This window comes from Pleuronectes platessa, chromosome 2 (assembly GCF_947347685.1).
Source record: "Pleuronectes platessa chromosome 2, fPlePla1.1, whole genome shotgun sequence".
Taxonomy (NCBI): Eukaryota; Metazoa; Chordata; class Actinopteri; order Pleuronectiformes; family Pleuronectidae; genus Pleuronectes; species Pleuronectes platessa.
Genome location: NC_070627.1, coordinates 693269 through 708457, shown reverse-complemented (window position 1 = coordinate 708457; position 15189 = coordinate 693269). Strand labels below are relative to the sequence as shown.

The 15189-nt window shown below is 44.5% G+C and overlaps 1 protein-coding gene across 2 annotated transcripts in view; it reads left to right on the top strand.

The window, feature by feature from the left end:
* Window positions 1-15189, top strand: part of LOC128450355 (NACHT, LRR and PYD domains-containing protein 12) — a 143896-nt gene that overhangs the window by 104787 nt on the left and 23920 nt on the right. Inside the window, exon 11 of one of the 2 annotated variants that reach the window (XR_008339991.1) lies at window positions 11492-11512. The gene's annotated coding sequence lies outside the window, so the exon portion shown is untranslated. Of the gene's footprint in view, window positions 1-11491; window positions 11568-15189 lie in introns of those variants that run through there. The other variant, XM_053433783.1, reaches the window with a different exon arrangement.

Below are 15189 nucleotides of genomic sequence, written 5' to 3'. Positions count from 1 at the left end.
CAGCCGGTCAGAGCAGCACTGTACATGTGTCTGCTGATGTCTTCACTTCTGACAACAGCACATGTGGTTTTATTTTGTTCCTTCATACAGCATCAACATTTAACATCGTTAGAAAAGCACAAAGTTAAAAAGCTTTTATTTTCTGTAGTTTTTCTGTATCTGATGAAAACAATCAGCAGATTCTCAGATTCTCTGTCTCTCACATTGTTTCTTGTCTTTCAGCAGATCGTGGTCTGCAGGAGGTTTCAGATGAACATAAGCTCAGTGTGAGGAGGAGATGTGAACATGTGACTGAAGGAAGTGATGAAACAGGAAGTAGAACCCTCCTCAACAGGATCTACACTGAGCTCTACATCACAGAGGGACAGAGTGAAGAGGTTAATACTCAACATGAGGTGAGGCAGCTTGAGACGGCTTCCAAGATGAAGATCCTCCAGGACACTCCCATCAAGGTCCACGACATCTTTAAAGCCTCCACTGACCAGCAGAGCAGCATCAGAATCGTCCTGACCAACGGAGTCGCTGGCGTTGGAAAAACCTTCTCGGTGCAGAAGTTCACTCTGGACTGGGCAGAGGGTTTAGAGAACCAGGATGTGGGTCTGCTGGCTGTGCTTTCGTTCAGGGAGCTGAACCTGGTGAAGGACCAGCAGCACAGTCTTCTCACGCTGCTCCATGTTTTCCATCCAGCGTTACAGAAGCTCACGGCAGAGACGCTCGCTGTCTGTAAACCTTTGTTCATCTTTGACGGCCTGGATGAAAGCAGACCTTCTCTGGACCTGCGGCGGCCAATCAGATCCCTCCTACATGTCTGGACAGGGTCACAGAAGTACGAGGCTTCACTGAGGCCCAGAAGGAGGAGTACTTCAGGAGGAGATTCAGTGATGAAGAGCTGTGCAGCAGAATCATCTCACACATCAAGACGTCCAGGAGCCTCCACATCATGTGTCAAATCCCAGTCTTCTGCTGGATCAGTGCTACAGTTCTGGAGCACATGTTGACCACAGACCAGAGAGGAGAGCTGCCCAAGACCCTGACTGACCTGTACTCACACTTCCTGCTGGTTCAGACAAAGAGGAAGAACAACAAGTACGGTGAGGGACATGAGACGACTCCACAGCAGCTGACGGAGGCTGACAGGGACGTTCTCCTGAAGCTGGGGAGGCTGGCACTTAAACATCTGAGGAAAGGAAACATCATGTTCTACCAAGAAGACCTGGAGCAGTGTGGTCTTAATGTCACAGAGGCCTCGGTGTACTCAGGAGTTTGTACTGAGATCTTCAGAAGAGAGTGTGTGATCTTCCAGAAATCAGTCTACTGCTTTGTTCATCTGAGCGTTCAGGAGTTTCTGGCTGCAGTCTACATGTTCCACTGTTACACCGAGAGGAACACAGAAGAACTCAACAACTTCTTGGGACATTATGGGTACACAGACAGTACCTTCTCCCTGAATGACCTCCTGAACAGAACCATGAAGAAATCCCTCACCAGTACAAATGGTCATCTGGACCTGTTTGTTCGCTTCCTTCACGGCCTCAGTCTGGAGTCCAACCAGAGAGTCTTAGGAGGCCTGCTGGGTCAGACAGGGAACAATCCAGAGATCATCCAGAGAGTCATCAACAACCTGAAGGAGATGCAGAGTGATGACATTTCTCCAGACAGAACCATCAACATCTTCCACTGTCTGACTGAGATGAACGACCACTCAGTTTATCAGCAGATGAAACAGTTCCTGACGTCAGAGAACAGATCAAAGGAACTCTCTGAGATCCACTGCTCAGCTCTGGCCTACATGCTGCAGATGTCAGAGGAGGTTCTGGATGAGTTGGACCTGAAGAAGTTCAAAACATCAGACCAGGGTCGACTGAGACTGATCCCAGCTGTGAGGAACTGCAGGAAGGCTCGGTGAGTCCAGACATGATCAATAACATGTTCAATCAGTGGAGATGAGTCGTTCTTCAAATACACTCAGTGTTAAATGATCCTCATTGTTTTGGGCACCATGGTGCTGCAGTTCTCCAGCTTCCTCCACAAACCATAAGACATGCAGATCAGAGTTAAATTTATTGATGAGTGTGTGTGTGTGTGTGTGTTTGTGTGTGTGTGTAATAAAGTTATTATTATGTACATTTACATTCTCATGTACATGTGAGAACAACTAGATCAGATGTGGAGAGTGAAATCCAATGTGATCACTGTAGTTTGAGGGTTCAGACATACGACCATGTGGGGTCCAAGGGGTCATTGTATATACTGTGTATATATATATATATATATATATGATCAAACAGCTAGCACAGTGTGAGGAGACGATCAATGAATCAGTGTTTGGTTGAGAATCACTGACGGTTCCTTTAAACTGAAGAGAGGGGGGAGAGCGTGGCCTAGGGGATAGAGTGGGTGCTCTGCAACAAGAAGGTTGCTGGTTCGAATCCTACTCTTTCCCATCTGCATGCCTAAGTGTCCTTGGCAAGATACTGAACCCCTAAATGTCCCCTCATAAATGTTGAGTGTACTAAAAATGTAAGCCGCTTTGGAAGAAGCAGGAAATATAGTTTATTCTTCTTTCTTGTCAAACCAGAGTTCCCACTCTGCGTTTGTCCTCCACCACCAACCAGTGCAGTGTCCGTCCCTCCAGGTTCCTGACATGTTGACTTCACAATAATATGAGGTCACTGTGATCTTTGACCTTTGACCACTGAACTGTAATTGGTTTCTCTTTCCATCAAAATGTGAAAAATTCCCCTGAAGACAAACTTGAGATATCATGTTCAAGAGGCCATGAACATGTTCTGTGACCTTGACCCTTGACCACCTGAATCTAATGAGTTCCTCTGTCAGTCTGAATGAACGCTTGAACCAAATCTGAAAGGATTCTCTTGAGGAGTTTTAACAAAGAGGGGATTTACCAGGGTGAGGGTCACATGATCAACTTTTGTATGAATAGTGTGTTTTCTAATTTAATTCTCACAGATTTGATATTTTCTTTAATTACAGACTCAGTGGTTGTCGACTCTCAGAGACTCACTGTGAAGTCGTGGCGTCAGCTCTGAAGTCAGACCCCTCACATCTGAGAGAACTGGATCTGAGTAGAAACAACCTGCAGGATTCAGGAGTGAAGCTGCTGTGTTCTGGACTGGAGAGTCCAAACTGTCGACTGGAGACTCTGAGGTCCTTAAATCCTTCTTCACTTTTCAGTCTTTCTTTCTTATTGGGTCATTATTTATTTAAATTGTCTCAGTTCTGCTCTGCTCACTGTCCCTCAGTCATCTGTCAATCACCCAGCCTGTCCGTCACGTCCACCTCATCAACTCCATTCACCTGCACTCACCTGCTCCTGGTCACTAAGAAAGTGTCAGTAAATAACATGTGGACTGAGGCCGAGCACTCGTCCTCCTCAGGTTTTCAAAATAAGACACATTCTTATTGAAACACGTTGGACAGTTGATAAGTATAGAAACAAACAGGAAGTGACATCAGGAGCCATCCATACTTTAAACAGTGTTTAATTACACAAACCTGTTCAGTGACCAACACACAGAGAAGAAGCTGATGAATGAAACAATGGTCCAACATGTCTGATCTGATATTTATCTTCAGGTCACAGACTGGACTGAGGTCAGCAGCATGTTGAGAGTCTGTGTTGACATGATGACGATCCACAACAACAGATGGACACATTCTAATATTCATATTTCTTTATCCAGGTTGAAGGACTGCAGTCTGTCAGAGATCAACTGTTTTTCTCTGGCTTCAGCTCTGAGGCCAAACCCCTCTCATCTGAGAGAACTGGATCTGAGTGGAAACAAGCTGCAGGACTCAGGAGTGAAGGAGCTGTGTGGTTTTCTACAGAGTCCAACCTGTCGACTGGAGACTGAGGTCAGTTCACTGACTGACTTTTGTAGATCTCATATCTATAAACAGCATTTATACACAATTTATCTCATTTAATTATGTTTAACATAAATCCTCTTCATTCATAACTTGAATTCACTCATTAATTAATCTGTGACATTTTAAATATTCAGCTACTTGTTAAAACACTGAGTTTAGTTCTAGATTTCCTAAACTGATCTGCAGGACAGAGACCGGGTCCAAATAATCTATTTGTACTGAATCAGGACTCGTTTTTAGTCCAACATGTCTGATTTCATATTTATCTTCCATGTTATGAGTCTGTGCTGACATGAATATGTGTCTGTTATTTTCACACATGAACTCAGTTTAATTTACAGTTAAGTTTTATTCTTTATCCAGGTTGTTGAGGTGCAGTCTGTCAGAGATCAGCTGTTCTTCTCTGGCTTCAGCTCTGAGGTCAAACCCCTCTCATCTGAGAGAACTGGATCTGAGCTTCAACAACCTGCAGGACTCAGGAGTGAAGCTGCTGTGTTCTGGACTGGAGAGTCCAAACTGTCGACTGGAGACTCTGAGGTCTTTAAATCCTTCTTCACTTTTCAGACTTTCTTTCTTATAGGGTCATTATTTATTTAAATTGTCTCAGTTCTGCTCTGCTCACTGTCCCTCAGTCATCTGTCACTCACCCAGCCTGTCAGTCACGTCCACCTCATCAACTCCATTCACCTGCACTCACCTGCTCCTGATCACTAAGAAAGTGTCACTAAATAACATGTGGACTGAGGCCGAGCACTCGTCCTCCTCAGGTTTTCAAAATAAGACTCATTCTTATTGAAACACGTTGGACAGTTGATAAGTATAGAAACAAACAGGAAGTGACATCAGGAGCCATCCCTACTTTAAACAGTGTTTAATTACACAAACCTGCTCAGTGACCAACACACAGAGAAGAAGCTGATGAATGAAACAATGGTCCAACATGTCTGATCTGATATTTCAATAAGGAGAGACTTGATTTCCAATTTACCAATATTTATTTGGCATTTTAGACCCCTGTGAGATGTCATCAGGTTTAGAAGGGGGTGGAGCAGAACATCGAACAGGAATACCCCCCGGGGTCTAGACACTGGTGGTGGTTTTATCTGTTGAACGTATGTTTACAAGGCACATCTTAATGCTACTTTGTCCTATTGGACTCGCTGAGTGTGACATCCTCTGCCCTCAACCCTCACAAGGGTAAGGAAAAACTACAAAAACCTTGACAGGGAAAAAGTAGAAACCTCAGGAAGAGCTGCATGCGAGGGATCCCTCTTCCAGGATGGACAGAAGTGCAATGGATGCTACGAGCAATGTGTATATTGTCAGGCCGCCTTGTCGATTTAGTCTGTGATCAGCTGCCACCATGATGGGGTGCCGCTATAATCCTCAATCCGTTGACATGATCCATGATCAGTTGAGGTCGGGATCCGGATGAGGTGAATATCCTCGACTGGAGGAGAATGGGGTGGAGGAGGGGTTGCACGAGTCGCTGAATGATGGCTGACTGAGGAAGAGAGGAGAAGGGATTTTTAAAGTTTGGCAGCTGCTGAATGACTGGCTGACTGAGACTGCGCCCGACCTGATTGATATTGAGGTACACCCACAATCAGCTGATCACTGAGCAGGTAAGGACCTCCATTGAGCGCTCCTGAAATTAGGAACGCCCACGATCAGCTGATCGTCTGCTGGTTTAAAGGGGACATATTATGAAAATTCCACTTTTGTAGTGCTTCTACACATTAATTTGGGTATCTGGCATGTCTACCGTCCCAAAAACTCTGGAAAAAAACAACTCCAGCGATTTGTTGTGGTTCCTCTATTTCAGAAACTGTGTGCTAGAGTGCGTCCAATGGAATTACGACCGAAATAGACATCATAGTCGCAACATGCCCATGCCCCCATAGCTCTATGCACTCCCCCACTACCACTCGACCCACCCATAGATGGACCCACCCACTTTTTAGAAAGTCTATCGTGTCCGGCAGCCATTTCATTCTTGCAAGCCTTGGAAACACTTGGATAAGCTAACTAGCAGCATGAATCGAAATCGAAAACCGAGATGCTCAGTGGTCGGCTGCAAACATGTCTTCATGGGACTCCAGCTTCAGAAGACACAAGATTGAGATGGATTGAGTTCATATATGATGGCAACGTTCCTGCCACCACTTTGAATCGGACTGTTTTATCAACCTGGGCCAATATAACGCCGGATTCTCTAAAAAGGTTGTTATTGAAAGAGGGGTCGGTGCCATCTCTCCGTTGCAACACTGAAGACGAGGGAAATGTAAGTATTTTTTTTTTTATAATTCTGGTATTTGCTTCTTTTAGACATTTTGTGTGGAGGCTACTGCCGTTAGCATGTTGTGCCGTGTGTGCGAGGGGTTGGGGGGCTAGTATGTAGTGGTGGGGGATAGGTAGAGACTTTACAGGAGTTTTCATTAATCGAGGACGGCTGGCGAGTCCACGGTGAACGGTGAACGCACGGCAGGTTCGTGAGTGTTGTGCTCTCCACGCTCTCTCCCCCCCCCCCCCCCCCCCCCCACTCGAGGGGCCGTAGTATCTACTACGAGCCCCGGTAGTAGCTGCTATGAGTGTCGGTAGTAGCTGCTATGAGTGTCGGTAGTAGCTGCTGGAGCTTGAAGTTAGCTACGGATGTTTGTAGCAGCTGGCGCTTTAAGTTAGCTACGGATGTTTGTAGTAGCTGCTACGACCTCCGGTTGTAGCTGCTGGAGCTTGAAGTTAGCTACGGATGTTTGTAGTAGCTGCTACGAGCTCCGGTTGTAGCTGCTGGAGCTTGAAGTTAGCTACGGATGTTTGCAGCAGCTGCTACGAGCTCCGGTTGTAGCTGCTGGAGCTTGAAGTTAGCTACGGATGTTTACAGCAGCTGCTACGAGCTCCGGTTGTAGCTGCTGGAGCTTGAAGTTAGCTACGGATGTTTGCAGCAGCTGCTACGAGCTCCGGTTGTAGCTGCTGGAGCTTGAAGTTAGCTACGGATGTTTGCAGCAGCTGCTACGACCTCCGGTTGTAGCTGCTGGAGCTTGAAGTTAGCTACGGATGTTTGTAGCAGCTGCTACGAGCTCCGGTTGTAGCTGCTGTAGCTTGAAGTTAGCTACGGATGCTTGTAGCAGCTGCTACGAGCTCCGGTTGTAGCTGCTGGAGCTTGAAGTTAGCTACGGATGCTTGTAGCAGCTGCTACGAGCTCCGGTTGTAGCTGCTGGAGCTTGAAGTTAGCTACGGATGCTTGTAGCAGCTGCTACGAGTGTCGGCCGTAGCTAACTTCCAGCCCAGCACAGTACTAACGGGAGGACACGCGAGCGGAGGGGGGGGGGGGAGAGCGTGGAGAGCACAACACTCACGAACCTAACTTCCAGCTACAGCTGCTGCTACGGGCGCTCGTTCGAGATACCGGAGGATGTTGTTGTCATAATGTGCGGGACTAGAACGATTATTCATTACCAGCCCTAGTTAGGGAAAATGTGTCCTTGTATCTTTGTATGCATGACAGTAGTACAAACATGAATAAAATTGCTGTTTTTGGTGTTCAGGCAAGCACATCTGTTCACGGTGCTAGGCTACATCACGTAGCATGCCAGACGGACCCACCACAGATGCGCACACATGGAACGCAGCTTTCTATGAAAACACTGCGACCTCACTACAAAAGTACAGGTTGGTTTACCCTCAGTTACTTCTTCATGTCATTGATTGTGTCTCCGTGTTAAAGTTGTAACAGCATCTCATTTGTTGTGACTCCATGGATACTGTGTCTGTTTTATCATAGGCACACAGAAAACTGTGCTGCACTGATGTCGGTGTTGGGACCTCAGCTGTAAGAGGCCTGGCTTGGAGGAGGGAGAGGACAACCCAAGTTGTTGCAGTATGGACTTCGGAGAGCCACAGGATGCTACCTATGATCCTGATGACTCGATCACAGTCTTCACTGAGTCAGCAGATGTGACGTGAGTGACTCAATATTTAATCTAAACATTTCAATAATCAGATGGATTACCATCCTACACTTTTTTAGCTGTTGCAGCCTTTTGGTGAAATCTTTGTCGTTCTAATAGAATGGAATCTTCCAACCCTGTTCATAAGACACCCACATATATTGTCTATGAAAACTGCCTCCTGGAGCTGTTTGAGGTTTGTCCTGTGTGTCGGCGGGGGACAGATGTGATATATAAGAAGGGCGAGTGCACAGCAAAGCCGGTGAAAGCAGATGCAGCCTTCCGTGATTCTCACAGGCTCTATTTAAAATCCATATAATGTACAAACAGTATGTGAAACATAAATAACATATCAATTAACTGCTGTCTCTAAATGGTCTTCACCATTTAAAGACCATTTATTTATCGTCTTCACGATAAATAGAATAATATAATTATAAAAAAAAAATAATAAATACAAAAAAGTGCAAAATGTCCAACTTTTTCCCCCAATTTGTATTACAGATTACGTGGATAACCTGTTGGACCTCATCTTTCACCAGGTTTTTCAGGACCCGGCCCCATATGTGAATGAGGTGCTGAAGATCTCAAAACCTGAGGATCTCTCTGCTAAGTATGATAAACCTGACAAGCAAGAAGTTATAGCCAGCTATGTGTCGAGTTTCAATCAAGGGCAGGTCTGAACCCTGTATAACTTCCCTGAGCATCAGGGAACACTCTGCGTATCTGGAGCACCGAGCAGGAGGGCAGGACCACCCTGATTCTCCGGCCCAGGTGGCCTCAACACCAGCTCACAAAGCTTCTGTACGCCAAATACCTGTAACGGCTGAGCAAAGTTCACGTTGTATTTAGAGAATAAAAGGTGACACACAAATATAAAGTGTTCCTTTGTTTACAGTATGGCTACTGATGGCACAAATTGTATTTTTGTAATCAATGTTTTTATTATACTTGGTATTTTTTGTATTTATTACCTCTGTCCCAGCCAGTACATTTAATAACTATTTTTAAAAAGCTCTGTGGCATTCTTTCTAGCAATCTTTCTGACAAAAGTGTGTAGAAACAGTTGTGTGCTTTTAATGTTTGATATGTAACATGTCAACAATTGACACGTATAAGATGAGCAGTTAGCAAAGTAATACAGAGGGAAGAGTAATTTATGTATTTTATTCCTCAGTCATATTTGTATTGCAGAAATGACTGATATCTCATGCATAAAAAAAAACAACTTACTGCTCTATTCCTCTTTGACATAAAGGCCCATAATCTGCTCTATAGATGTTGAATGCATTCTGTAGTGAGAACACATTCAAACACATGTCCTACACCTCCATGAGAGGGGGAAGGGGGAGGGATGAGAGGGGTGAAAGGGGGTGGGGTAAGATGGGGGCAGGGTGAGAGGGGGGCTGGGCCCTCAAAACGGGTCGATCTGAGGAGGTCTGTTTTAGACAGAGTAAAAAGGTGCTGTTTTAAATGATCCTTGTGTTATTTTTACCAAAAAATGTTACAGATATTTCATTAAGACCCCAAGTAACCATATCAACTGTGGTGAAATGGGCATAATATTTCCCCTTTAAGACTTCCTTCCTGAACTTGCGCTGAGCTTCATTTATCTTCAGGTCACAGACTGGACTGAGGTCAGCAGCATGTTGAGAGTCTGTGTTGACATGATGACGATCCACAACAACAGGAGGACACATTCTAATATATATATATTTCTTTATCCAGGTTGGAGAGATGCAGTCTGTCAGAGATCAGCTGTTCTTCTCTGGCTTCAGCTCTGAGGTCAAACCCCTCTCATCTGAGAGAACTGGATCTGAGCTACAACGACCTTCAGGACTCAGGAGTGAAGGAGCTTCTTGATCTACAGCAGAGTCCAACCTGTGGACTTGAGACTCTGAGGTCAGTAGATGGTTGGAGTCAGTCCACGCTGCTTTCATCAGTATGTTACTAAACACAGTCAGTATCACAGATCCAGGGTCTGTGCTACCAAGCAGGATTTGTGGTTATCAGGTTAACTTCAGGTTTAGTTTTTTCAGTTCTACGAAGCTCGTCCACTTCTTAACCAGGTAAATCACCATGGTAACTTCTGATGACAGCTAACCTGCTCCAGGTTAAGTTGGAGATCAACCCGTATAGAAGCTCCGCCCACTGACCACAGTGACTCTACACTGTTGTGTGGTGCACACTCTCCTTAAAGGGACGGATAAGGGAAGTTTAAATCAACGTCTGGTTGGTTCAGTTGATCTCTAACTCACCCAGAACATCTCAATGTCTCCAGACTCATCCTGTCCCCAAAACACCAGATGACCTCAGCTTCCTGGAGACAGGTCCATGTGTGTGTCCTCAGAGACAGTGAGACAGTGTGTGTCCTCAGAGACAGTGAGTCAGTGTGTGTCCTCAGAGACAGTGAGACAGTGTGTGTCCTCAGAGACAGTGTGTGTCCTCAGAGACAGTGAGACAGTGTGTGTCTTCTTCTCTTCCACTCGTCTTGTTAGTAAACAACAGATTCAGATCTCGTGGCCTCGAGTTATTTATCTCGTTCACACGTTATTATGTCGTGGTCACGTAATATATTTTTACCAGATGCCACCAGGGGACGCTGTAACTTACACATTGACACGATCCAGATGTTTTACCAGCTGTTCTTCCCGCATTTAGCAGCTGTGACTGAGTTTCTTTTATTCTGGATCATGTCTTTGTTCTCCTCTGATTTTTATTATAGAACAGTTTGATCCTGGTTGTGAAATATGAGGCTCTTCTGTCAGTCAAACTGTCCATGTCTGTGATTGGTCATACACAGTAGACCCCGCCCTTTTTATGTGCCACTCAGATCTCGATGAGGAAAACCTGAGTTAACTTAACGAGTTGATAACCAGCGTCATGTGACCACTTAGCCTGACTGTGTCTGTCAGGTTCAGTTGAGCTGATCTCAGAAAGATCTCCTGGACATGTTGAAGTGTCTTCATAGTTCAGGCCTCAGTGTTTCCTCAGTGAAGCTGTGAGAGGACAATGAGGACAGACATCAGGATTGGACAGAGAGACAACAGTCGGCCAATCAGACGAGCCACAAGCTGCTTGGGATCATGTGATTTAGTTGACGTGAAGACGACAGTTGTTTTCATGTGAACAGGAAGTGAAGCTGGACCACAGCTGACAGCCTCACACGAGGGACAGAGACGGTGTCGTCTTCATCTGATCTGAGACAGTTTGTCCTCTCACTTCATCAGTGAAGAACTGATCAGGTGGATCTTTGTCACAGCTCTGAGATCAGTGGGACTGAAGCCTCTCCTCATCACATGGTAACCAGGAGCTCTTTATACAGAGCAGAACCTCTGCTGAGGTCCATCTGTCTCCTCTGGTCCCAGTTTGTCAGAAGCAGATGTTCATCAACACACAGTGAAACATGGCTTCACCTGTAACAGCAGTAAATCCACCTCTCAGGTGTCCACTCTGCACTTTGACATGCAGAGGACACACACTGAGCTCTTAGCGTGTTCATTCCAACACGTGAACATGAAGCAGAGAGGAAGCTGCTCCACCTCTGAACAGGACTGAAGTCCCTGCTGCTCTTTCTACTGGATGAGCTGCATCACTGACTCACAGCTGATGAAGTGCGTCTCTGTGACACTGATGTCTTCTTCTCTCAACAGGTGGGAGGGGTCTTTGTGGAGGTGAGTGTGAAGAGGACAGTGTGAAGAGGACAGTGTGAAGAGGACAGTGTGTGTGTCCTGAGGATCCAGAGGCTGAAGCAGCAGCAGCTTGTGTGTAGTCTCCAATCTACACAACCCCTAATCTGCATGTGTTTGTGAGATGAAGCCGGAGCACCTGGAGAAAACACGGGGAGAACATGCAGACTCCACACAGGAAGACCCCATCTGAACCGGATTCAAACCAGCAACCTTCCTGCCCCGATGTGTTTATTCACATGAAGAATGTGTTTATTGAAATGACACAACACAAGCAGAATATATAAACCCTCTATAAAGAGTCACATACAGTGTGTTTAAGTTTGTCTTTATTATTGTCCACCTTTGTCCCTCAGTGTGTCTCCATGTGTGTAGAACCACATTCTGTGTATATGTTTGTTTATGATCTTAAAGTTCCTGGATTCACGTCACAAATTGATTTAGTTCAACACAAAGTTCAACACATTGAAATCACTTTGAGTTTAAAATCTGAGTTTTGTCTTTGACACAAAAGATCAAAACTCTGGACTTAAAAATGGGACGTTTTCATTTCTGCATCAGGTGCAGAGCGGTGGTGGCTTTTCTACTTTTGACCCACAGGTGGCGCTGCAGTATAACAGCAGCACATCCCAGTCAAAGCCTTTATATTCAGTCTATGAGTCAAACACATGGATCATTTCCTCTGTGACAAACCAGATGTAACGAGAAGAAAAACATCTCCGAGAGAAAAGTTCTGTTTCTACTTGTCTCTGCTTTAATGCTCAATAAACATCCTTCCACCGACTTCACTGGAATCATGACTCAGCTTTTCTTTCCTCTTCAAACAAACTGGTGGAAACATCTCGTCCTTGGTGCAGGTAAAAGAACAAAATCACCAGTTTGACATAATGGAAACCAGCAGAAGAAAAGTGAATGAGACATTTACAGTATGAAGAAGAGTCGATGAAGAGCAGAGCATCTTTAAGTCTCTGAGGAAACTGTTTCATAAACATTTTACCATATTTAATAGAAAACTGACCCGAGGACGTTTTATACAAACCCTAACCCACTTATAAGGAAAAGCTTGTGATCATAATGAAATTCTACATCTGATCAATATGTCTCAATATAAACAGCCTGACAGCAGATCAATACATTTATTTATGATTCTTTATCAGTTGATTTAATTCAGAGAGAGAGAGAGTGTTGATTGGATTGTGTTTACAGGAACAGGTTACCGACAGTCAGGTCGAGTGTATGAATGTGTGTGTGTGTGTGTGTTTGTGTTTGTGTGTGGAATCCAAGTCCTTTGTCTTTTTCACAAAGAAACAGATAAAACTGAAACACGCCAGGAACACGTGAGGAACACGTGGTTCAGTTCATGTATGAAAGCAGCTTCAGTGTTGTTCTGGTGAACACTGTACAGTTACTGGTCTCTACAGTAAACCCACAGCTCCAGGCAGTAATCCTGTGGAAACACGACTTCATGATAAACACGACTCGGCCTCTTTGTTTGTTTCAGTGTGGGTTTTATTTATTAGAACATGAATGTAAAGAAAACAGAATCAGGAACACGCTGACACACTGAGCGCTCGTCTTCACAGGAAGCACAAATGAAACGATGGAGAACATCAGCAGGAAAGATCTGGTCCTAATGGACTTTTCATGTTCAAGTGCAATAAAGAATTCAGAACTCGTTTAGTTCGGCGATTGGTTGGTGAGTGTGTGCGTTTCTCTTGTGTTTGTGTAAGTGTGTGTTTGCTGTACAGGTTCATGTGTGTCTTGGAATGAGAGCTTCATTAAATGGTTGATTCTTCTCTGTGTTCGGTGTCGACTCGTGTAGCGTCGCTGAAAACCTTCGTCTCTGCTCCGAGGGTCTGATTCACGTCACGTCCGTCCTCTGGTTGTTTTCACGTCCAAACAGGAAGTGAAACATGTTTAGTGACGTGAATCTGTGATATTAAGAATCATAGATTATAAACAAAGATGATGACACATCTCCACTTCCTCCAGAAATGAAGAATAAATACTTTGAATACAAACGCTGCCATTTTGTGGTTAAAACATAACATGCAGTCATTCGTGATTGTGGTGCTGATGATACGTCAGCTCGACCAATCAGAAGCCAGTCTCAGCTGTCATCACGACGTATCAGCCTGTCTTTATATGATCGTGTCATGATTGACAGATGAAATCGACTTGTGATTGGTAGAGTGTAGATTTAGGCGGGACTTTAAAACCACGCCTCTACTCCACGATCACTGCTGCACAAGTGATGTCATCACCACAAGATGGCAGCGTTTGTATTTGAGATACTTGGCTTCGTTTTTATTAGAACAGCAGGAAGTGGAGACGTGTCGTCCATCTTTATTTACATCTTCATCTATGTCGGCATCATTTCCACGTCATGTGACACATGGTTGATAATTTATTTGTTGATGTTGTGATCGTTATGTCTGGTTTGATTCGAGGGAGTACACCAGAGTACACGTGTACTACATGTACTGAATGAAGTATCTGGAAGTTTTTTCTTGTTTTGTTTCAGTAGAAATTTGTTTGTATGTTTTGTTCTTGTTTTATAAACGCAGGCGTGTGATTGGTCGTGGTTGTGTCTGCAGCGTGAATCAGACCCGGTGTCGACTGTAGCCCTTTGATTTCAGCTTCACGTGCACGAGCACCCGCGCAGCGTGCACGTGAGCCCACGCACGTGAGCCGAACCACACAGAGACGCTTTTGCATAGACATCAATTCAAATCACACTCATGCAAATAGACGGAGGACACGTGGACGAGGGACAGGAAGTAAACAAAAGACAAGAGGTGAGTGTGAAGAGGACGGATGAGTGATCGGTTCCTCGAGGTTTATAAAAATAAATATATTTGTTTAATATTGAACATTTTTTCTGAATGATTTTGAACCAACGGACGAAACAAAGACGACGTGAAAGTTTCTGAAAACACAGCCTGAGTGTGTGTGTGTTTCTGTGTGTGTGTGTATGTGTGTGTGTGTCTCTGTGTGTGTGTTTGTGTGTGTGTGTGTCAGTCAAATGTTCTGAGCATCAGGTCGATTAATAAACAAACAGTAAACATCTGTCACGTGATTAAACGCTTCAGCCACAGAACTACAACAAGTAGATAAACATGTCTGATTCTCCATCGGTCACAGGAAACAGCAGCGAGGGAACCATGTCACATGATCAGTCACATGATCAGTCACATGATCAGCTTCATAATAGTGAAGCCAACGCCTCTTGATCGCCCTCTGGTGGCTGGCTGCAGTATAAATGAAATCCATGTTTTAATTATTTCTCTCAAAGATCATTTCAGGTCGTTCTTCTCTCTCTGATGTTTGTTCAAGTTTCTGATCAGTTTGGTTTGAATCAGTTATTTGATGATATAGAAACAGGCTGAGACGTGATGATTGACAGCTGACACTGACTCCTGATTGGTTGAGAGCTTGTGTGGGCGGGGCCTTAATCTGATATCTGGGTTAGTACGCTGGAGTCCGAGTGACATGAATGTTTTTACCTGAGTCTCTTTGCTGACTCATCGATTTGTCGTCGATAGAACTTTGAAAAAAACACGATAGAAAGTTCAAAACATATTCATCAAGATTGTGACTGATGGATTTTCTCTCCAGGAAATAAAACTTTTGACAGTTTTAATTTTCACGAGCTCAGATCT